Source organism: Leucopleurus acutus (genome assembly GCF_964270905.1).
Source record: "Leucopleurus acutus genome assembly, chromosome: 19".
NCBI lineage: Eukaryota > Metazoa > Chordata > Mammalia > Artiodactyla > Delphinidae > Leucopleurus > Leucopleurus acutus.
Window position 1 is genome coordinate 56,367,469 of NC_139161.1, and position 24,899 is coordinate 56,392,367.

Below are 24,899 nucleotides of genomic sequence, written 5' to 3' on the forward strand. Positions count from 1 at the left end.
GATGATACAACCACATCCTAATGGGTCTTCCCCTTGCTGCTCTTTCACTCACAATCTATTCAGCAATTAAAATACACTTGTGAAATAAATCAGATCCTATTTCTTTCTTGTTTCAAACTTTCCAGTGGTTCCTCATTGTACTTAGAGAACATTTTAAACTCTTTAGCATGATTTATAATTCTTTATATGATTTGGCCTCAACCTACCTCTCCAACATCATTTCATTCCATTGTCTTTCACTTTCTTAGTAGTAGAGAGTTCAAGTTCCAACAACTTGTCCTTTACCTTAGGAGAAATATATCCATATGCCCACAGCATTGGATCTGTACAAGGGTTCTGGGAACTTGTTACTTCCTGCACACCATGACTGATTAGCACGATATCAGTATGGTGGATCAACATGCTGTTCTATAAAATGTCAAGACAGTCAAGGTCCCTGAGATGATATTATGGCAGAGAGCAAGAGAGTAAACATAACTCTGGGCAAGAGAGCAAACATGTACTGCTCTCCTTCTCAGATAAAAGCAAATTGCTTTTTCAGCACTATTCACAATGGCCAAACATGGAAACAACCTAAATGTCCATCAACAGATGAATGGATAAAGAAGATGTGGGGTGTGTGTGTGTGTGTGTGTGCGCATGTGTACACACACACACACACACACACACACACACACACAATGGAATACTACTCAGCCATAAAAAAGAACAAAATAATGCCATTTGCAGCAACATGGTTGGACCTAGAGATCATCACACTAAGTGAAGTAAGTCACAAAGAGAAAGACATATTATATGATGTCACTTATATGTGGAATCCAAAATACGACACAAATGAACTTATCTGTGAAACAGAAACATACAGACGTAGAGAAGAGACTTGTGGTTGCCAAGGGGAAGGGGTTGGGGGGAGGGATGGAGTGGGAGGCTGGGATTAGCAGATGCAAACTATTACATATAGAATGGATAGATAACAAGGTCCTACTGTATAGCACAGAGAACTATATTCAATATCCTGTGATAAACCATAATGGAAAAGAATACTTTAAAATGTATGTACATGTATAACTGATGCACTTTGCTGTACAGCAGAAATTAACACTGCATTTTAGATTAACTATACTTAAATTTAAAAAGAACTGAAAAAAAGCAAATTGCTTTTTACTTTTTTTTTTACTGAGGGGTATTGAAAAGGACACATTCACCAAGTTAATAACCCACATACCAAATGCTAGAAGCTGTGTTGCTCGGTCCCAGTAAAGCTCTCTCGTCTGGCATGGAAGCTGGAACTGGGGCTGATTTTTGGTTTACAGCAGTCCGCTTTCACCCACTATGATTCATTTGATGTTTGCTGGGGCCAGACAGTTTAATTAAAAGGGAAGGGGATGAGACCACCAGCCCTGCCTCTTTCAGTGTCTTTGATGTTGGTAATAAGCGCTTCAGTTCTTCCTAGAATGCAGTATTCCTCTGATTTACAGTCTTTGCTGGGGGTACTAGGGCTTGGGTAATTTCTGGGTCTTTTACTAGTTCTATTATCATAATGACTTTCATTGCATAACTCAGAGAACCAGTGTGAGAGTTTTGCTAGTTGCTAAATATATTTATCCCAGTTAAGCACGTGGGGATTAGAAAACCACTGAGGACTCATTGCAGGATTCCATTTATATCAGGCTTTCATATGTGCTGGAAAATACTTTAATTGGAGGCCCATACTGGCACTTAAGATTCCCTGATGTCAGCATCAGTTAAGAGTCCTTATTCAACTGTCCTTTTAAAATCTGGGTATTTTCCTTTCCCCAGCATACAGTTACTCTGTTGAATGACTGCAGTTTATTTGGGGGAAGTATTAGGGAATGTTTACTGAATATGCTTTTGGTGATGTTGTAAAATTCTTCCTCAAGGTTGGTATTCACTTTAACAAATGATTCTGGGTTTGTGATCTGACTTAGTCTGGAAGCTGGGTAAGGGATTGCAGTTTTCCATTGCAGCTGATGTCGTACTTCTTTTCAACACTTCCTTATTTATTTTCATTTTCCTTTTCCAATATAAGTAAATTTTCTGGTTGGCAGTCTATGTATCTTGTCCCTCTAGTCATCATGGTCTGCTAGCAATTGGCAGAGATGGGCACTCCTGTTGCCACTCTTCCCTTGCTGCCCACTACAGTAATACCATTCACCTTGTCTCTGACAGCTCAGCACCATTATTACCTGGTGCTGCCGTTATGGAAGCCTGTCATCCCCACTGACACAGAGGGCCAAACCTGTTGTCAGCTCTCATGACAAAGGACTGACTCCCCTCTCATGGCCTAGAGATGGAAGTGTCCTCTGAACTCCCTGGAGTATATTTTCAGTTGGTGAACTTTCTGACCTCATACAGTGACTTTGTTCTAACATCTCCACTTCCCTGCTCCTTCTGATATCTTCTTTAACAGCATTTTAAGGCAGTTCTAGAATCTCTGCTTCATATGTTGTAGGTCATTTTTTTGACCAAGTTTCATAGAGTCTTCTAAGATGTTAAAACTGACTCACAGGAGAGCACATCCATGTTAATAATTTCCCCTACCTGGTCTTACATTGCACTACCTGCTTCCCCAGGCAACCCTCTGAGGATCTCCTCTCACCAGTTCTCCCTCAGTTCTTGCTGGTGGGTATTAACCAGGTGCTGTAATTGCTTCAGTCACTTTCTACAGGAAGCAGGAACTGCAGCAATCTTGTTGAAGATGCTGAGCACTGACACTTGTTAAATATAAGCCTAGAGGCAATAAAAGATATTAAGTGCAGATCTTGAACTAGACAAGCATTATCCTGCGAGACACCTGCCTCAGGTGATGTCTCTGCAGAATTGCTGTCGGTGGGGTTTATTTTCTAGGAAGGGAGACTAAGAACTTCTGTCAGCCTGTAGGTTTTAGAGGAATCTAGAAGTTTGATCAGTTTAGGCTCAAGCGTCCCGTGTCTTAGGGTCCTGTTCATTTCCTCTCAGGAAATCCATTCAGAGAGACTTCAGCTTTCTACAGACAGAATAAGAGAGACCAGATTTACCTGTTAGCCTTAAAAAAAAAAAAAGACAAAGTGTATGAAACAATGATATTCAAAGCACTGTAAATCAGGCAATAAAGGAGAGTGGTTACAGAGAAAAGGGAACAAGGGTCCAGCCCTATAATTTCCCAGCTTGCTGCTTTGAGAGGGTTTTCAGGTTATAGTGCAGGGAGTAGGACCAAAGAGTAGCCTGGTAGACTCTGTGAGTTGAGAAAGTGAAAATAAGTTCATGAAAACCAAGGCAGCTAGAATTTGCCACACAAAGTGTAAGAGCAATGGACAGTGTGATTTTGCATTTTAAAAATATCATTTTGAATAGCATCAAAAATATGAAATGGTTAGGGATAAATCTGAAAAAAAGACGTGAAAGACTTATACACTGAAGATTGTAAAACTCTGTTGAAAGAAACTAAAGAAGATCTAAATAAATGATAGATACATCATGTTCATTGGCTGGAAAATTCAATATCACTATGATGTCAGTTCTTTTAAAATTAATTCTAGATTCAGTGTACTCCCAAACAAAATTCCATCAAGCTTTCTTGTAGAAATTGATAAGGTGATTCTAGAAGAGGCAAATCAACTTTAAAAAAGAACAAATTTGAAGGACTACATTGATTTTAAGACCTCTTATAATGTTAAAGTAACTGATCCATGCAGTATTGGAGGCAAAATTAACAAATGGACCGATAGAACAAAAACAGAAAGTCTAGAGTTAGACCCATATAAATATGGGCAACTTGTTTTTGCCCCAAGTCAGTTTGGCAAAGAAAGGATCATCTTTTCAACAAACTGGAATAATTGGGTAACCATATGCAAAAATTACACTTGGATCTATACCTCACACCATATAAAAAATTAACTCAAAATGGATCATAGATTTAAATGTAAAATGCAAAACTGTAAAACTTCTAGAAAAACATAGAAAAAAAATCTTAGAAACCCTGGTATAGGCTGAGATTACTTAGAAATGACATCAAATGTACTATTCATAAAAATATAAATTGAGAAATTGAACTTCATCAAAATTAAGAACTTCTGCTCTCCAAAATATAACATTAAAAGAATGAAAAGACAAGCCACAGACCAGAAGAAAATATTTGCATATCATATATCTAAAAGATACTTTTTTCAAAAAATATAAAAAACTCTCAAAAACCCAATAATAAGAAAACAATTCTATTAATAAATGAACAAAAGATTTGCATAGACACATCACCCAAGAACATATAAGAGGGCAATTAGTCACATAAAAACATAGTCAACATAATTTACCATCAGGAAAATGCAAATTAAAGCCATATTGGGATACCATTACACATCTGTTATAATAATTAAAACTTAAAAAAGGATTACTCACATCAAGTGTTGATGAGGGTGTGGTGCACCTGGAACTCATACTGTGTTGGTGGGAGTGGAAAATCATATGTTCACTTTGGAAAAGAGTTTGTCAGTTTCTTAAAAAGGTAAACATATCCCTACCATATGATGCAGCCATTCTATCTACATATATTTACCCAAGACAAATTACAGCATATTTCCATACAAAAACTTTTAAAAGCTTGTATGCTTTTGCCTTTCACATATAAGTGTATAATCCATGTGATTTAACTTTTGTACATGGTGTGAATTATGGGTCAAATCTATGTTTTTTCAACAGTGATACCCAGTTGTCCCAGCACGATTTATTGAAAAGGCTGTTGTTTTCTCATTGTTCTGCAGTGCCATTTTTGCCATTAATCAAGTGTTAGATATCCGTGGGCCCCTTTCTAGGCTCTTTGTTATGATTTTTGGGGGTCTGTTTTTTCCCTCTTCGCACTAATACCATACCATGTATACCGCATTTCTGTAAACATTTTAGAATCATCCTACCAGGTTTCACAAAACAGAGTTGTAATTTTCATTGGAATTGCACTGAAGCTATAATTAATTTGGAAAGAAGTAACTTTTTTGTAATATTGAATTTTCCAGTTAATAATTATGATATATTGTTTATACATTTAGGTGCCATTTATGTTTTCTTAATAGGACTTTGTAATTTTCTGCATTGAAGTCTTGCACATCTTTTGTTAGATTTATTCCCAGTTATTTGATTACTTCTGATGATAAGGTAATTTTTAAAAAAATTCAGTTTCCAGTTATTGGTATATAGAAATTTAATCAATATCTTACTGTTGACTTTGTATCTAGCAACCTTGCTGAAACTATATTATTAATTTTAATGGTTAATTTGTAGGGTTTTTTTTAGATAATTGGTATTTTATTGAAAGGTGGACTCAACTAGATGTACATAATTGAAACCTAATTTCAAGATGTTTTTATCAAACAGAAAAGAATGCATAGAATAGAAATATATCTTTCATAACTCAGGGACACCTATGATACTTAGATCTAGTTTCTGAATTGTGGGCCTAGTGAAGTTCTCCACTAACAAACAAAATAAAACAAGAATAAACAATAATAAAAGACTAGGCATTCTTAGAGCAGAGATAATTTTCGTATTTTGAATATCTTGTTGCTAGGGAGCAAAGATGATTTCTTAAGTTCAGAGATGATGTTAAAAAGGCCCAAGACATCAAATTAAAAGGTGTTTCCACTGGTCAATTTGTGACAATTTGAGTGTCACTAGAAAATTAAAGCAAAAATTATAGTTAATTAGACAAGCTTAATTTGTAAAACATGAACTAGTCACGGTTCTCAAAGAAAATTTAGCATTTTTTCAATTAGCTAGTACCATATTCAAGTTAATTTGTTTAGGAAAATATGTTTATGTGAAAAGCTGACTGTCAATGGAATACTTCTAAAGGAGTTAATCCTCAAATTTAAAATGTCCTTATCTGAATAGCAATAGGGCACATACTTTATAGGACAAATTGCAATAAAAGTATATGAAGCTTTACAGAATCAACAACACTGTGACTGCTCATGATGTCACCTAGAATTAGATGAATCATTAAAACCTACAAGTGGAACTCTTTTTTTTTTTTTTTTTTTTAAATGAGCATTTCTGAGGCCTTGAGACTTTCTGTTAAAACCAGTCATATTCTTACAAGGACAGTCATCTATTAAATAATATTTAACTAACTCTTTATAAATCCATAATGAGCTATGTTAAGATGCTCTATTAAAAAATACTCCAAATGAATGGAGTCATGATCTGCATTGTGCCTTGGAGGATAACTCTATCTCAGACTTCACCCCTGCCTGAGGAAAATGCTTTCAGTCCCCAACTTGTCATCTTCATGAGCTGCTCAACTCTCTACCAGACTTTTACTGGACAAATCTCTCAGGGCGTTTCATATCCCAGCATCTTCACGTCCATTTCTAACTGACCAGGATGACATTTACCACTTGATCTTAACTCTTAAACTGGAGCAACTGTGCTGATCACCCATTTTCTGCCAGGAGAAAAACAGCTGAAATGCTTTTTATCATCTGAGGGATGGAATCTTTCTTAAAAACCTACCCAGTAACCCTGTGACAAAGTGACTGCACTAAGAATTTTTCTTTTCTTAGTGAAAGGACCTATAAATTATAATCACTCAAAAGCTTACTGGCCACCACATTGACAACCTCTAAAGACAGTACCCAGTGTCCCAGATAGTAGGTAAAGAGTGAATCTAAATTCTAAGGGTGGAAATTTATCACACACACACAAGAAATGGACAAATTCTTAGAAAAGCACAACCTTCCGAGATGGAACCAGGAATAGAAAATATAAACAGACCAATCACAAGCACTGAAATTGAAACTGTGATTAAAAATCTTCCACCAGGGCTTCCCTGGTGGCGCAGTGGTTGAGAGTCCGCCTGCCAATGCAGGGGACACGGGTTCGTGCCCCAGTCTGGGAGGATCCCACATGCTGCGTTGAGGCTGGGTCTGTGAGCCATGGCCGCTGAGCCTGCGTGTCTGGAGCCTGTGCTCCACAACGGGAGGGGCCACGACAGTGAGAGGCCCATGTACCGCAAAAAAAAAAAAAAAAGAAAAAAAAAATCTTCCACCAAACAAAAGCCCAGGACCAGATGGCTTCATAGACGAATTCTATCAAACATTTAAAGAAGAGCTGACACCTATCCTTCTCAAACTCTTCCAAAATACAGCAGTGGGAAGAACACTCCCAAGCTCGTTCTACGAGGCCACCATCACCCTGATACCAAAACCAGACAAAGATGTCACGAAAAAAGAAAACTACAGACCAATATCAGTGATGAACATAGGTGCAAAAATCCTCAACAAAATACTAGCAAACAGAATCCACCAGCACATTAAAAGTATCATATACCATGATCAAGTGGGGCTTAGCTGAGGAATGCAAGGATTCTTCAGTATACGCAAATCAGTCAATGTGATACACCATGTTAACAAACTGAAGGTTAGAAACCATATGATCTCAATATATGCAGAAAAAGCTTTCAACAAAATTCAATACCCATTTATGATAAAAACTCTCCAGAGAGTAAGCACAGAGGGAACCTACCTCGACATAATAAAGGCCATATATGACAAACCCACAGCCACCATCATTCTCAGTGGTGAAAAACTGAAACCATTTCCTCTAAGATCAGGAACAAGACAAGGTTGCCCACTCTCATCACTATTACTCAATATAGTTTTGGAAGTTTTAGCCATAGCAATCAGAGAAGAAAAGAAAGAAAAGGAATCCAAATCAGAAAAGTAAAAGTAAAGCTGTCACTGTTTGCAGATGACATGATACTGTACATAGAGAATCCTAAAGATGCTACCAGAAAACTACTAGAGCTAATCAATGAATTTGGTAAAGTATCAGGATACAAAATTAATGCACAGAAATCTCTTACATTCCTATACACTAATGATGAAAAATCTGAAAGAGAAATTAAGGAAACACTCCCATTTACCACTGCAACAAAAAAGAATAGAATACCTAGGAATATACCTACCTAAGGAGACAAAAGATCTGTATGCAGAAAACTATAAGACACTGATGAAAGAAATTAAAGACGATACAAACAGATGGAGAGATATACCATGTTCATGGATTGGAAGAATCAACATTGTGAAAATGACTATACTTCCCAAAGCAATCTACAGATTGAATGCAATCCCTATCAAACTACCAATGGCATTTTTCACAGAACTAAAACAAAAAATTTCACAATTTGTGTGGAGACACAAAAGACCCTAAATAGCCAAAGCAATCTTGAGAAGAAAAACGGAGCTGGAGGAATCAGGCTCCCTGACTTCAGACTATACTACAAAGCTACAGTAATCAAGACGGTATGGTACTGGCACAAAAACAGAAATATAGATCAATGGAACAGGATAGAAAGCCCAGAGATAAACCCACGCACATGTGGTCACTTTCTCTTTGACAAAGGAAGCAAGAATATACAATGGAGAAAAGACAGCCTCTTCAATAAGTGGTGCTGGGAAAACTGGACAGCTACATGTAAACGAATGAAATCAGAACACTCCCTAACACCATACACAAAAATAAACTCAAAATCGATCAAAGAGCTAAATGTAAGTCCAGACACTATAAAGCTCTTAGAAGAAAACATAGGCAGAACACTCTATGACATAAATCACAGCAAGATCCTTTCTGACCCACCTCCTAGAGAAATGGAAATAAAAACAAAAATAAACAAATAGGACCTAACGAAACTTAAAATCTTTTGCACAGCAAAGGAAACCATAAACAAGATGAAAAGACAATCCTAAGAATGGGAGAAAATATTTGCAAATGAAGCAGCCGACAAAGGATTAATCTCTAAAACTTACAAGCAGCTCATGCAGCTCAATATCAGAAAAACAAACAACCCAATCCAAAAATGGGCCGAAGTCCTAAAAAGACATTTCTCCAAAGAAGATATACAGATTGCCAACAAACACATGAAAGGGTACTCAACATAGCTAATCATTAGAGAAATACAAATCAAAACTACAATGAGGTATCACCTCACACTGGTCAGAATTGGTATCATTAAAAAATCTACAAACAATAAATGCTGGAGAGGGTGTGGAGCAAAGGGAACCCTCTTGCAATCTTGGTGGCAATGTAAATTGATAGAGCCACTATGGAGAACAGTGTGGAGGTTCCTTAAAAAACTAAAAATAGAACTACCATATGACCCAGCAATCCCACTACTGGGCAACCTAAGTGTCCATTGACAGATGAATGAATAAAGAAGATGTGGCACATATATACAATGGAATATTACTCAGCCATAAAAAGAAATGAAATTGAGTTATTTGTAGTAAGGTGGATGGACCTAGAGTTTGTCATACAGCGTGAAGTAAGTCAGAAAGAGAAAAACAAATAACGTATGCTAAAACATATATATGGAATCTCAAAAAAAAATGGTACTGATGAACCTAGGGGCAGAACAGGAATAAAGACCTAGATGTAGAGGAGAATGGACTTGAGGACGGGGGAAGGGTAAGCTGGGCCGAAGTGAGAGAGTGGCATGGACATATATACACTACCAAACGTAAAATAGATTGCTAGTGGGAAGCAGCTACATAGCACAGGGAGATCAGCTCGGTGCTTTGTGATGACCTAGAGGGGTGGGACAGGGAGGGTGGGAGGGAGACACGAGGGAGGGGATATGAGGATATATGTATACATATAGCTGATTCACTTTGTTTTACAGCAGAAACTAACACAACATTGTAAAGCAATTATACTCCAATAAAGTTGTTAAAAAAGTAAAATAAAAAAGCCAAGAGGCTCCACATGCCAATATATAGAATAAGTAATCATAACATGAGTAAAAATAGAATTGGAAATAAATTGAGAAGAAAATTATGAAACTTGTACAGATTCAGGTTTTTGAGGAGATGGTGCATATGGGGGAAACACCAAAATCAGGAAATGGGAGGTCAAAATATATTTTCCTTTCTTTCAGAAAGAAAACATAATATTAGAAATATAGGTTTCTACTTTAAGATGCCAGTTTTTAATTAGTATATTTCTTTTTATTTGTTTATTTACTTAATTATCTAATCTGTCTCTGTAGTTTACAGTTTTTTAACTTCCTGGTACCCAAGGAGAAAAAGATGAGAACTTTTTTCATCAAATTTAGGAATTTTTTGATTATTTATTTCTTCAAGTATTCCTTATGTCTCTTTTTTTTTCCTTCTGGGACTGCCATTATGAGTGTGTCGGTCCATATAATGGTGTCCCACGGTTCTCTGAGACATTGTTCATTTCTCTTCATTCTTTTTCCACAGAGTGGATAATCTCAATTGACCTATCTTCAAGTTTTCTGATAGATTCTTCTGATTCAAACCTGCTGTTGATCCTGTGGCAGGCAGAATAATGGTCCCCCAAAATGTCCATGTTCTACTCCAGAATTTGTGACTATATTGTTACATTGTAAGGAGGGATTAAGATTGCAGATGGAAATAAGAATGCTAATAAGCCAACTTTATGATGAGGGGATTATCCTGGGTTTTCTGGTGGGCCCATTGTAAGTACAGGAGTCCTTAAATGGGGGGAAAGAGGCAGAACAGTTAGAAAGAGAGATGGCATCATGAGAGAGATTTGAACTGCATTGTTGTCTTTGAAGTTGAAAAGGGGTGATGAGTGAATGAATGTGGGTAGCCTCTAGAAGCTGGAGAAGGCAAAAAAGTAGATTCTTCCTTAGAGCCTCCAGAAAGGAAAACAACCCTGCCAGTACCTTTTATTATGATTTTAAATTAGTGAGAACCATTTCTGACTTCTACCTCAAAAACTATAAGTAACAGACTTTCATTGTTTTAAACTACTAAATTTGTGGCAGTTTGTTATAACAGCAACAGGAAACTAATACAAAGCACTTATGTTGGGTTTTTCATTTCAGTTACTAAACTTTTCAACTCCAGAATTTCTATTTGATTATTTTCTAAAAAGTAATTTCTGTATCCTTATTTATATGCTATAATTGCTGAGACATCATTCTCATTCTTTCCATTGGTTATTTAGGTATGGTGGCCCTCTTTAGTTCTTTTAATGTATTTAAAGTATCTGATTTAGAGTCTTTGTCTAGTAAGTGCAATATCTGTGCTTCCTCAGGACTGTGTTTCTATTGATTTATTTTTTCCTGGGTGTGGGTCATACTGTCTTTTTTTTTAATACCCCTATTTTTTTGTTAAAAACTGAAGATTTTAAGTAATAATAATGTAGTTACATGTAGCTGTGTTGGATATTAGATTCTGCTCCCTCTCCTTCTTCAGCTTTGCTGCTGTGGCTGTTTTTGCTGTTGTTATTATTATTGATTATTTGTTTAATGAGTTTTCTAAAGTAATTCTGTATGATCTGCATTCTTTGTCATGTGTGGCCTCTAAAGTCTTGCTTGATAAGCTTAATGGTTGGCTAATGATTGAACAGAGATTTCCTGAAATGCCTGTGACTAATAAGTCTCCCTGTGTTTGCTATTGTGTCCTGTGTGTGTGTTGCGGGCACAGTTTACAACTGTGTCTTAGTCTTCCCCGCCTGCTTGCACAGATCCTCAGGGTTGTCCAGAGGTGAGATCTTAGGGCCTTCTCAATTCTTTCCTAAGAATGTTCACAGTCTGCCCATGTACACAACCCAACGCATGCAAGTGGCCTTTCTGACTCCCAGCAGTATGCAAGAGCTTTTCTAAACCCCCCTCTGGACAGTTTATTCAGTAGCTTCTCCTTTTAAGCTTTTTGGTTGGTCTGTTGTGTGCCTCAACTGGTATTGACCTTAGTCAGTCACAATGTTAAACAGTTGTTTATGACTGTTTTCAACAAGTTCCTCTGGACACAAAAGCCATTAATACTGGAAGAGCTCTGAGTTAGGTCAAATAAAAACAATCTTTCAAGTGGAGTCTTCCAGGGAACCACCAGGCGGGGAATGGGGTTTTGAACAAGTTCCTACACTGATCAGCCATTTTTTGTGGCTGCCAGGCTGTTGGTTTCCACTGTGATTGTAGTCTGTTGATTTTCAGGGCTACTACAAAGCTGGAGAGAAGCGATGGGAACGTGAATAGCTGAAATTCTACAAAGCTTGGTGTTCTTAGCAAGAGTCAGCCATTTTTCTTGAATACTCCATTGATTGCTGAAAGCTTTGGTTAATTGTCAGTGTTGTAGCAAAGTTAATTCTGACAACTTTGTAAGTGTTCTCATTGCTTTTATGGGGAGAAGTTTTGGAGGTCTTGACTCTGCCATTTTTACTGACATCACTTTAAATTAGTTTTATGATTTGAAAATCATTAAGTGAAAAATCTCAAAACGATGTCTAACCTAAAAATTAGTCACGGTTCCAAAAGATACTAGTAAACATAAATAGCACAGCAATAAAAGTTTTCTAAATTAAAGTTTATTTTCAAAGTAATAAATGAAAACTTTTCATGGTTAAGATGAGCAACTCCAGTTTTTCTCTTCCTGTGACTTCTATGTTTTTTGATGCCTAAATATAACTGTTTTTGTTTTATTGATTATTGCTATACCTGGCAAATCTACATCTTGGTATTTACCCCAGAGAAATACTCACCCTTGTCTGAAAGAGCTGAATCCAAGGATTTACAAAGTAGAAAATTTTCATGACAAGTTGAATTTCTGTGGCTATGAGGACTAGTTAAATAATTCGTGAATAGCTACAATGGAATATTATGCAGCTGTTAAAAGATTTGCTGAAACTTTGTGTGCCAATATGGAAAAATATTCATGACACAGTTTTAAACAAAAAAAGGTAAATAATTGTACATATATATGTTTGATAATAATTATGTTTAAAAAACAGTAAGGTAAAACATAACTATTTCTACATGTGCATATATATTTGCAATTATTCATAAAAACATCTGGAAATATACATATAAAGTAAACACAATTGGTTATTTCTAGCAGTAATTGTGAAATCAAGGTGGGGTCTGGGTTAGGGTGGAGGAGGGAGGGTGCAGGGAAGAAATGGATTGTACAAGAATATTAACTTTGATATCTTTAAAATCTATCATAGGTGTCATTATGTTAATATAAATTAAATCTAATATAGATACAACTAAAAAAAAACTTTATGTGTGAACATATATCAGACTTTTGCAGCAAAATCTAATAGTAGTTATCTTTGTGGTCCTGGGAGATTAAGTATAGATTTAATTTTCTTATGTGGACTTTGCTAGTTTTCCATATTTTTCTATAATAAACACATATTACTTTGGAATAAGAAAACTTTTAAAGTTGATACAGGTAAATATAGATAATAAAGAGTAAAGAAGGAATTTCTAAATATTCTTTTAATACCTTAATGACATTAATAGTTGGACAAAAATTGTAATTTTGATTCAAAATCGAACAGCAGTGCCTATTACATCTTGTGAAAAATGTATAACACTTGGAGAAGCCTATGTGTATGGTTCTAGAAACTAAAATCTATTATCATTGATTAAATAATAGGCCAAAAGGTTTTCCTCTTCCCTTTGTCTTTGAATGGAACTGCTATATGTTGTGACAGAATTTCTTAGAGATTCCCAGAAGGTTCTCCTTGAAAATTATATCTCTAAATAACCCTAGCACATGTTAAAATTCAATCATGGGCCTGGAAAATAATATATACTTTAATTGAATATATGTGGTTAAATCCCATAAGATGAACAGAAGTTTATTCAACTTTCCGTCATAAGTCCTTAAGCCCTTTGAAGTTATAGATTGAAATGCATTTTATATCCACATGACAGATGTGACCCAAAAAATGCCATTGAATTTTTATAAATTTCCGAATTCATTGCTCTGCTTCCCCAAAGCAATCTTTTATAGGTTTGTATTTTGTTCTTGCTTTCGAAATGCTGTTATTCTGCATACAAAAATCACCGTAGTCACAAGAGTGGCATCAAAGAGTTTCTAAAAATGTCTTGAAATGAAACAATCTAATTACAGAGTCTGTTCTCTAATGCTTCCTGATGTGTCCTGGTCATTTTACTCACCACAGCCCTGCTGAAAGAAGATGACAGCACCACCTCTTCCTGCCCCAGGAGAACCCTAAGTTGATCTAAATGTTTGGGTGTCCCAACTCTGTCACCCTCTTCATCCCCTGACAAACTAGTGTGAATTAATGACAACTCCTTTCCTGGGGTTGTAGAAAAGAAAATGTGATCCGAATGAATAAAGTATTGCAAATGTCAAAATAAATTTCAGCTAAAAATGATATTTTTCAAGGAGATCTAATGAGAAAACTGTTCAAAAGGCAGAGTTAGAGTTTCCTGGTTCCACATTTAATTAACTCAATCTGACTTTTGTTATGCTTTATATTATGTGTTTCCCTGTTCGGTAAACAAACAGCAGAAAATTAAACTAGGGCAACTGCCAACGAGCAGTAAATTTAATTGAAAAATAATGAATTGCCACAGGGTACCACAGAGTTTTGTGAAGATAAACTTATTTTTCCTGGAAGGTTTCCACTTGAATTTGTCACAACTTGATATATAAAAGGAACAAAAGAAGTGAAATATGGTAGTTGATGCTAGATACATAAGAGGGGAATGGCCTTGGAGAATAATTTAAAGGCTGGTTTCTGGGACTTTCAGCAGATGAGCCATGTTTCCTCCTGAAGAACAGAGCGGGCTTCCAGAGGAGCTCTGACTCTGCCCTCTGGATCTGCAGAACCTGCCAAAACTCTGCCCTATCAGCTTTCAGTCAAAGAAAGCTCATTGTGGAAGAAGCAGAGTGACCCTGAAAATGAGGAGTGTACGTGGTTTAGGGAAAAGGGAGACTTCAGACAAAAAAAGGATACTCCCAAATAATTTTATGCCATGTGACCAATAACTGCTTAAGTCATTCAAGCTTGATATGAATCAAAGGTATTTCTAAACATTTGGCTATTTATTTTCTTTCCTTGATCTCTTTTCCTGATGTATTGGTACTTGTCTAATGATTCTCTGAGTTTATGTCCAGGCAGGAGAAGGTTTGAATTAAATCAGGAGAAAAATAAGGTCTTTCTGAGTGATATGAAAATGACCACATCTGGTTCTCAGTCTCACAGTGTGAAGGGCAGGTGTCTGTTTATCTGCTTGTAGATGCAGTCTTCCAGGTTCAAGTGTTGGGAGCTGAACAAAACTCCCACTCCATCCCCCAAACCCCGCGAGCAGGAGTGGAATTGCTGGGTTCTCTACACGTCCACTCTTTCCCTCTTGCTGCTGAAGAAGATATTACTCAGTTATTCTCCCAGATTTGCAGCAGCAGTTCCCATGATGAACTACGATCCTTTTGGGCTTCTCTTGGAGGTTATTTGGCACAAAATAATCCACTGTTTGATGTCAGATATTTGTTTGGACTCCCTACCCACTCCTTACTGGTTAGATAGACTTTGAAGAGTCATTCATTTATTTAATAAATATTTTCTGAGCACCAGCTATGTGACTGGCACTATTCTAGCTACGAGGGCTTTAAAAACAAAACAGAACAAACCAAAACAAAAAATCGCTAACTTCATAAAGCTTACATCTTTGGGGGAGAAAGACAGACAAAATAAGTGACTGTGTCATAAAGTGATGCTTCCTAAGGAGAGAGACATGGAATTCCAGAAGGCAGCAGCTAGTTACGGTGAACCTCCCAGGGAAGGTATCAGTCAAGAAAGGACCTGAAAGAAAGGAGAGCGTGACTTGAGGATATCTGAGGGCAGAATGTTCAGGCAGAAATAAAAAACTGGTTGCACCTCGACAGGGTTCTGGGCAAGAGTGTGCCCAGGGTGTCCTTGGAAAAGCACAGAGTCCAGTGCAGCAGAAATGAAGATGCCAGGATACGGGTCAGGGAGGTAACAGGGGCCAAATGGTGCAGGGTCTTTGCAACCACTGTATGGATTCTTAACTCTCAGCAAGGTGACAAGCTACAAAAGGGCCTTGGGTAGAAGTGACAAGACCTCACTCTGACTTCAGTGTGGGAAGAGGCTAGAGGACGCAAGAGAGGACACAGGCAAACCCGTTAGACTCTCTGCAGCCGTGCAGGGGAGCCAGGGTGGCTTGGACCTGGGTGCTCAGCCTGGGAAGTAAAGAGCTTCTGGAGCAACCTGACATCTTTAGCCAATTTAGCCAATGAGAAGGCAAGACTTGTACTTGGTTATCTTAAAACTTGAAATAATGGAGGTCAAGGTCTATTGCCATATAATAGGGGATCAATAAATGTTCATTCTTTTCTGTTTTGAAGCTTCTCACCTAAAAAGTGGTGCATGAAACCATGAGAACCACAGGTTTTGCAAACTTTGTACTTGTAAATTCAACTCAAAGAAAGAGTTGGAGGCTGTAATTATAATTCATCTACAATTGTTAAAAAAACATCTACAAGGAACATTATTGACAGCCATAGAGCATTAGTGGAAATGTTTATGTACATGAAGTTTGAAATAGTGCTGGAGTTTTATAAACCAAACTTATGATAATTGTTGCTCTAGCAAGGCAGAGAAAGAAAATGGACTAAAGATAGTGCTTAAAAGGAATTGTAACCTTTTCTTTATTTTGCAAGCAGTTAAGAGAAAAATATCAATAGTTGCTAAGTCCTGATGGTATTAACAAGGATGTTTTTATTAATTTTTGATTTATTCATAATATTTAAAACATTTAAAATTTTCATTGTAATTAAAAAATTAAAACAAAAAAATAGAAGAAGGTAAGGAAGAAAGAAGAGAGAAGGGAAAGAGGAAAGGAGAGAGGGACAGAACAGAGAATCAATCAGATTTACCATAGTCTACCTTAAGCAGATTTTATTTCAGTTTGAAATATGGCTTTTAAAACATTCATCAACAGCTAGATGTTAACTGAAAATTATCTGCATAAGTAGTAACAGCTCTGACTGATGCTGGAATAGCACTTTATAGATTGTAATACCCTTTCGTAGAACTTAGTGCATTTAGTTCTCAAAACAGCGGTTAAACGATAACGTGGTAGTTACGGAATTTCCATTTTTTCCAGGTGAGGAAATTAACATCCTGAGTTGCTAAATGATTTTTCCAAGATCTCATGGAATAGATGCTGTAGAGCCAGGCTTGGGACCCCAAGTTTGGGGTCTTAGGATTCAAATAGCTACTCCCTTCTTAAGCCTCCATAAACATGTAATTGTGAATTTTCAATTTCATAGTAATTTTGTTCTTTTTATTTCATGAGAAACATATGGATTCTATTTTTGCTCTAAAAACCCAAATACTAAGGGAAAGCTAAGCACTCCCTTGATTTTCTGGCACCTCTTCCTGAGCTCTGTGACCTGTCTCAAGAGCACTGACCTCAGAGGCAACCATTGATCCTTGTGAACCCATTCCTGTACAAGTCCATACATATATTTGTACCTTTAGAGATACAATTTTATTTTGTTTTTGACATTAGTAGGATGAAATTATATCTCATTCTATAATACATATTTCTGAATTTTCTTCCAAAATGACTAAACTAATGGTAACACTATGTATGAATTGATTGCTTCAGACCCACCAATACTGGCTATTAATGGCCTCTTTTATTTTACCAATCTAAGAGGGAAAAATTCCATGCTATTTTAAGCTGTATTCCCTGAATACAAGAGAAATTGAGCATCTTTTTATGTGTTCATTGACTGTTTGCATTCCCTCTTCTTTTTCCTTTATTAATTTGTCTTTTGGATGGTTTACCTTTTTCTTATTGATTGCAGGTTTTCTATATTTATCTGGTTGTTAATTCTTTATGTCTAAATGTATGTCAAGTATTTTTTCACAGTCTCTGCCTCTTAACATTCCCTGTGGTATCTCTTCTCATATAAATAAATTTTACATGTTAATAGAGTCATATTTTCCATATATGTGCTCTCTTTGGGTCATGTTTTGGAAGACCACACCTATCCAGAAATTGATAAGCACGTTTACATTTATATGTGATTTTGCTTTTATGTTTAGCTCGTTAACTGCACTTGGAGTTTATTTCTGTGGGAACTCAAAGATCAGTTTTATAAATAGAAATACAATAATTTGAGAGCCATTTAAACAAAAGCCCATACTTTCCTCAGTGATCTAAATTGCTGGCTAGATTGTTCTATACCAAAATCCTTATGTAAACTGAATCTATTATGTGCTCTATCCACTTAAGAATTGATACACATAGACTGATGCATTTTAGAATTTATTTGTTGAGTTACATGAAAAATCATATGCATTTGAAAACTCAAGCAGCTCAGACTGTAGAACTAATAAATACTTCAGTTCTTCTTTCACCTATATCCTCCTGCCCTAGCTGTAGGCTCTTCCTCAGAGAAAACCACTATTTTTGGTGTTTATTTTTCAGACCCTTCTCAGTTTTAAAGTACTAAACAATATATGATAGATTCTCTTTGTAAAAAAAATAAAATGCTAAGAAAGGACTCCAGGTGACTTTCATAATCCTTTCCAACACCAGCACCCTCCTTTGCAGTAACCACTATGAACAATTTAGGTATTTCCTTCTAGACCATTTTTTAACATGCACTTACATGGATGTAGGCACACAAAAGACACATAAGGCTGATGTTTAGCTGGCATACAATCATGTGGTTCTATCAGTTATTAAAATATTGATAAACTTCCGTGCTCTTTGACAGAGAGCTTCTGCCTCTAGTTCCCCAAGTACCCTCCAGTTGCTGGACCACCCCTCACCATCCTAAGCCCCCACCTCCAAGCCCCTGCAGATCCCTCATAATATAGCAACTTGTTATGAGGGAGGTTAATGCCCCCAAGTAACAGTGGGCCCCCAGCACTACAGGAGCATCTATTTTGGTCTGTTGGCCTCCTGCATACTAGTTGTTAAATATCTTAAGTATCATCCCTGACTATATAGTATATATAGCAGATCTCTAAGACTTACAGTTTAGTTTAAAAAGTCAAGTTGGAGAATATGGTAGGCAGAATAACAGTCCCTCTCCCAGAATGTTCATGTCCTAATTCCTAGAGCCAGATCCCATACAACCATATGTTATATTATATGACAAGGTGGGGGGATTAAGACTGTAGATGAAATTAAGGTTGCTAATCAGCTGATTTTGAGATGGGAACATAATCCTGGATTATCTGGGTGGGCCTGATGTAATCATAAAAGTCTCTACAAGTGAAAGTGTTAGGAGTGTCAGAATCTGAAAGAAATTAGAAGATGTTGTGCTTCCGGCTTTGAAGATGGAAAGGGCCACCAGCCAAGAAATTGAGGCAGCCTCTAGAAGACATAAAGGCAAGGAAAGGGATTCTCCCTTAGAGCCTTCAGAAAGAATACAGTGACCTTGATGTTAGGCCCATGAGACCCATTTCAGACTTCTAACTTCCCAAATTGGTTAAGAAGATAATTCATTTGTGCTATTTTAAGTTACTAAGCTTACGGTAATTTATTAGAGCAATAGGAAACTAATAGAGAACTGAAAGTACAGTGTACAGTTTATACTACAGTACAATTCATTTCGAGCCCCTCTAAGCTGTTTCTGATCTCTCAATTCTTAGAAAACTGTCCCTTCAATGGCTTTCTGATTATGGCGCTTAATGGACTATCTTTGGTTCTCATCTTACTAGATCCTGTGGCACTTGCCACTGTAGAGACCTCTTTCCTAGAAAGTCCCTCCTTTCTTAGTTTGTATGGTGCTACTCTTTTTTAAGCTCTCCTCCTGCCTCTTTCACTACTAGCATATACCTCATACCTTATTTATTTATTTATTTGCATTTTGTTACATCTACAGTATCAGTGTTCTACACATTTTGTTTTCTCTCCTTCTCTTCTGAATCTGTATGATTTTCTTTGATAACTTCACTCACACCTGTAGCTCTGCTACTCTCTGCTTATGACTCTCAGATGCTTGTCTCTAGTTCAGTTATGAAGATAATCATATCATTTTGATCTTCCTTCTCCTCTCTGATTTATGATTCTGTGACTTCTACAGGATCAAATAGTACTTACAGTTGGTTCACTGTTATAAAAAGGCTTCATTCTTTTTAAGAAGGTGTGCTGGCTTCACCTCCAGGCTGCTTCCTCAGGTCTCACACTCCACTCGGATCTAGAGGAATAAGATACACTGAATCTCACACTTTCCAGCCTGTCATAGAAGCCAACTATGTGGTCATGTCAGGGTTAAGGTGAGACTGCAAGTATGAATAAAGCCTGGGAGAACTAATTTCCAAACAGAAGTATGGAAAAGAAGGAAGCCCATCCCCATTGCCATCATCACCATCACCATCACCATCATCATCATCATCTTCAATAGACCAGAAGATCATACTTAAAAGGTATCACATTCTTTTGCTAGCCAGTGGGTAGAGTTTTTAAGAAAGATTGGATCTATCTGAGAGAACAAAGAAACTCCATTTTCTTTGCCCATTTGAACTGTATTGTGACTTGTGTCATTCTGTGATTCTGCTACATGAAGGGCCTGCCTAAGAGATAACAGAATCAGAGTATAGCTTGTAATTGGCATCACACACTGATTACAAACTAAAAAGACTAAAATTAAAGAGACAAGTTTTATTGAGACCAGGGCAGGACCCAGAGAGATGGGGGGGGTGGAGAGAGAAAGAGAGAGGAAGATAATTTATGGAGGCAAATATAGAAAAGGCATCAGATGAAAGGGCAGGAGGAGATAAGGAAAGGTATCATTTAGACCTCCCACGGGCTCTGCAGTTTTGGAAGGACTAAGAGTAAAAAGCCTGGTTCTAACATTAGCTGCTCCAGGTCATAACTGCAGTGGCTAGATGTAACTGGGGAGACTGTGCTTCTGTGCTTTATAGAGAAAGTTTCAGTTTCATAAGTAGTCCAGGAAGAGAACACTCGATTAGTAAGACCAGGTCGAAGGCCATGTTGAAAGATCCTGATAAGAGAGAGAGAAGATCCTTGCTGACCTCCCAAGTAGCTCAGCAGCTCCTGCCTCCCCATCAGGTTAGACAGTTGAAGCTGCAGAGTAGACAGTGGCAGTGGGAGAAGAAATCATGGAGGGACCCTGGGGCTGGAGTGCACCCATATCTGCTGTAAGCTTTCAGTGGAGACAGCTGCTCACTTCTTGTTTATTTCAGTGCAAGGGAAGTGTTGGCTGCACCTAGGGGCTCTGGAAGTTGAGCTTCCAAAGTGGGTTCTGAAAGTCAGTTCTAAGAAGGATCCATATCTTAGAGGAATGAGAAACAGCCCTTGTTCTAGGAGATCTCTGAGATTTCCCACCAATACCCACTTAACCCAAACATGTAGAGAGCCTGGGGGATAAACCAACCACAGATTATAGTTGGAGACCTCAGTTCTTCTACTGTGCAGTGGAGTGTGCTCTTAGGCAGAAGTATGTGCCTTTGAGGGGTCATGAAGCCTCACTAGGAGGGGGTGAAGTGTAACAAAGTTGTTTTGAAAAATCATATTGGATCTCTTCTGCACTTCTGCGTCCAAATCCTTCTCCTTGGCCAATTCCAAAAATAACCATCTGCCTTTGAGTTAGGGGTGGGATGTAGGTGATTATTTCTGTAAGGACACAAAAGAGAATGAAAGAGTTCCAGTTTGAGTATCCAAGCTAGGATTTTGGAGTAAAACAATGAGTTGGAAAGCCAGGTGATCAAGCCCACCCAGAACATTTTTCCTCAATGCAGGGATTATACCCCTTTAGCTTGGAGAATGGACCGCAGCTCCTACCTGCCTTGTTAACCCCCTTCTTATCAGGGACAAAAACAGTGAATCAGTGGACTCCATATTTTGTTGTCATTCTGCTGCTGCTCAGTGCTCAGGCTGGAAGCTGGTGCTTTCATTGCCCGGTATCTCTCCCTTCTCCTGGGAGTAGCCACCCTTCTCTTTTGCAGTGTTGACACCCCACCCCATTCACCCTGCTCTAACGTAGGGTCAGGATGGTAACTGAGTTTCTGCATGGACTTCCCCCTGGAGCCACAGTGATTGGAGGAAGGAGCAGAAAACTCAGCTAAACCAATAAGAGTTCTTCCTTGAGATCTTTTGAACCGCACCAAGTAACTAAATAGCATCTTTTCAAGGTGAAGCTCATCTGAGTAACATCTTTCCCATCTTCCCACCATCACTCAGCCATCCCTGAGGACACCAGGATTCTGCCCTTCCTGCAGCTTAGCTATGTGAATCAGTACATTTTCCTGTTTCACAAGCTTATTTAAGTTTGGTCTCATTTGCTTGCAATTAAAGAGTTCTGATCCTGCAGTGCTGTTATGAGTATCTGAATTAGAACAGTATTGAATGAAACCACTCTCCCTCTCTCTTTCAATCCTACAATACCATATAAAAGTATTCCTAATACATTCAGATACTTCCCAGAAAAGTTTGCCAATGTTTGCCCACATGTTAAAAATTTTAAATAGCTTTTTCTTTCACATCCCTTTGCAAACAATACTCCCTTTGGAATGAACAGACAAAAGGAAGAACAGTTCTTCAGAGATGTGAGATGCTACGATGTAATTTGTCTGGCCTTTATGTTGGAAATGATTTTGCTGCATTTCTGTTAATTTTTCAGTGGTCAGATAAAAAAGGAACACATTATTTTCCTTTTTTGTGTGTTATAAATGAATATAATTGCCAAAAATTCAACAAAGACTTCTGATGTAAAAGTGTATCAGTTTCAGCTAAGCCCCTTCAAACGCCATCACATACCTAAGGACCTGGGTATCGGGATCTATTTTCACAGTTCCTTCCAATTCTAATGAGCTCTGAAGAAGTTTATTTCAAAATAATCCTTCTGTATTAAGCTCTGGCTTATTGACAGGTCCCCTTTTGTCATAATTGTGTGAAGTTTATTTTCCAAATGAAGGTTTATTTTTGCATGGAATTCTGAGGTTTTTCACTGTGTATGTGAGACAATTAGTTTGGGATTTTTGGAATTTATTTTAGACCAGACAGATGTCTTCAATTTACACACTCTAGGAGGTGACAAACCCTATTAACATTCAAAAGCTATCAATTTACTTTATCTTTGTTCTTCAGCATTCTCAGCTATGATCCAAGCTAACTCTCTTTTTGTTTGCTTGATTTTATGGCCGTGTGTTTTTATGTAGACAGAAGCAGAAATTTAAGAAAAAGATGGAAGATAGCTTTAGTAATTTTATCAGTGTCAAAATCTGGTGGGTTACTTTAAGAACCTTGAATTTTACCTTTATTAGGAATGCGTTTTCACTAACTAAAATTCTTCCCCCTTAGCAGTCATGGTTTATGCATATACACACACATGCTAGTTGCTTATCTTTGTGTTATTCTTTACCTTGTTGGTGGCCCCTGAGTTAAATCTGGTACTATACTGCCTTTGCCTACATTTTCTTTTTTTAGTTATTGGCTGTTTTTACACAGGTAATATAAACATATCTCTAAATCGTACATGCTTACGCATGGATTAGGTTATTCTTCAATTCATTGGTCAAATCCCTTGTAGATCAAAAGTAATGGCACTTCTGTTGTGTGCAAAGTTAAGTCCTGGACTGCTGATTTAGGACAGTCTGGGGATGGGGGAGTGGTCAGTGACGTTGTCCCATTCATTTTTATTCTGAAATTGAAGACCACACCACTGTTACATCTTTTTCAGGTGCACTCTGCAGCCACTAGATGGCTCAGTGGATATGCTCAGGTCTTTTCCAGAGTGATTATTTCAGAATGTAACAACCTAAATTGCTATTCATTTCTCACATTGAAGTCCAAAACTGCACCCGGATTGCGATTATAGGATTAAAAAAATGAGGGCACGACAGTCCCAGGACTCAATGTGATCAAACCCAGCCCACTGTCATCCAATCTTGTTTACATGTTTGCCTTTTATTATGGCCGCCATATTTTATTTTCGGTGAATGTGTATTCTTGCTGGCAAGGAGAAGATTATGGACTAACAGATGTCATTGGTAGTGTCAGATCTAGATCAAATGTAGAATGATTATACATCCTGACACAGTTGTTTTTGAAATCAAAAATAATCCATGATGTACAGGATGTCTGACTGGTTTTGGTGACATTGTACTTGACTTTGAACTCATGCTGTTTCCTTTATCTTGGATTAAGTTATTTACCTATGAGTCCAATAGAGCTAAAACCACTTAGAACTAAGATTAAAAGGATACTTCCTTAACATAACTACTTCAAACCACTTCAAATATATATACTGAAATATACTTAATGCTGATATATCATAGGTATTCTTATTAAAATAAAGATCAGTGTGCTTCCCATCATAATGTAAAAGTTTTTTTCCTGGACATTCTAGGTAATGCAGCAAGTCAAGAAAAATAGAAAAGATACTACTATTGGAAAAGGAGAGGCAAAATCTTTGTTGTGTGTAAATCATATTATCTTCACCTAAAATTAGATGGTTTTGATTAAGGAAGTTTTGATGTCGGTCAGTTACCGAAAAATTGTACAAAAATCATTAAATTGAAAAACTAATTGTACAAAAAAATCAATTTCCCTATCTGCAGCAATTACCAATTAAAATAAAATAATATATTCCATTTACAACAGTATGCAGGAATGCTTAAACAAAATGCATATGACCATGTGGCAAATACAACAAAAATTTTTTTTTTTAATTAATTAATTTTATTTTTGGCTGTGTTGGGTCTTCATTGCTGCTTGCGGGCTTTCTCTAGTTGTGGTGAACGGGGGCTACTCTTTGTTGTGGTGCACGGGCTTCTCTTTGCAGTGGCTTCTCTTGTTGTGGAGCATGGGCTCTAGGTGTGCAGGCTTCAGTAGTTGTGGCACATGTGCTCAATAGTTGTGGCTCTCAGGCTCCAGAGCACAGGCTCAGTAGTTGTAGAGTACAGGCTTAGCTGCTTCGTGGCATGTGGGATCTTCCTGGACCAGGGCTCGAACCTGTGTCCCCTGCATTGGCAGATGGGTTCTTAACCACTGCGCCACCAAGGAAGTCCTAAAAAACTTTCTTGAATGACATAAAAATACATTAAAAAAAAGAAAAGATTACTCTGTTTCTGGATGGGGACAGAAATATAAATGTTCT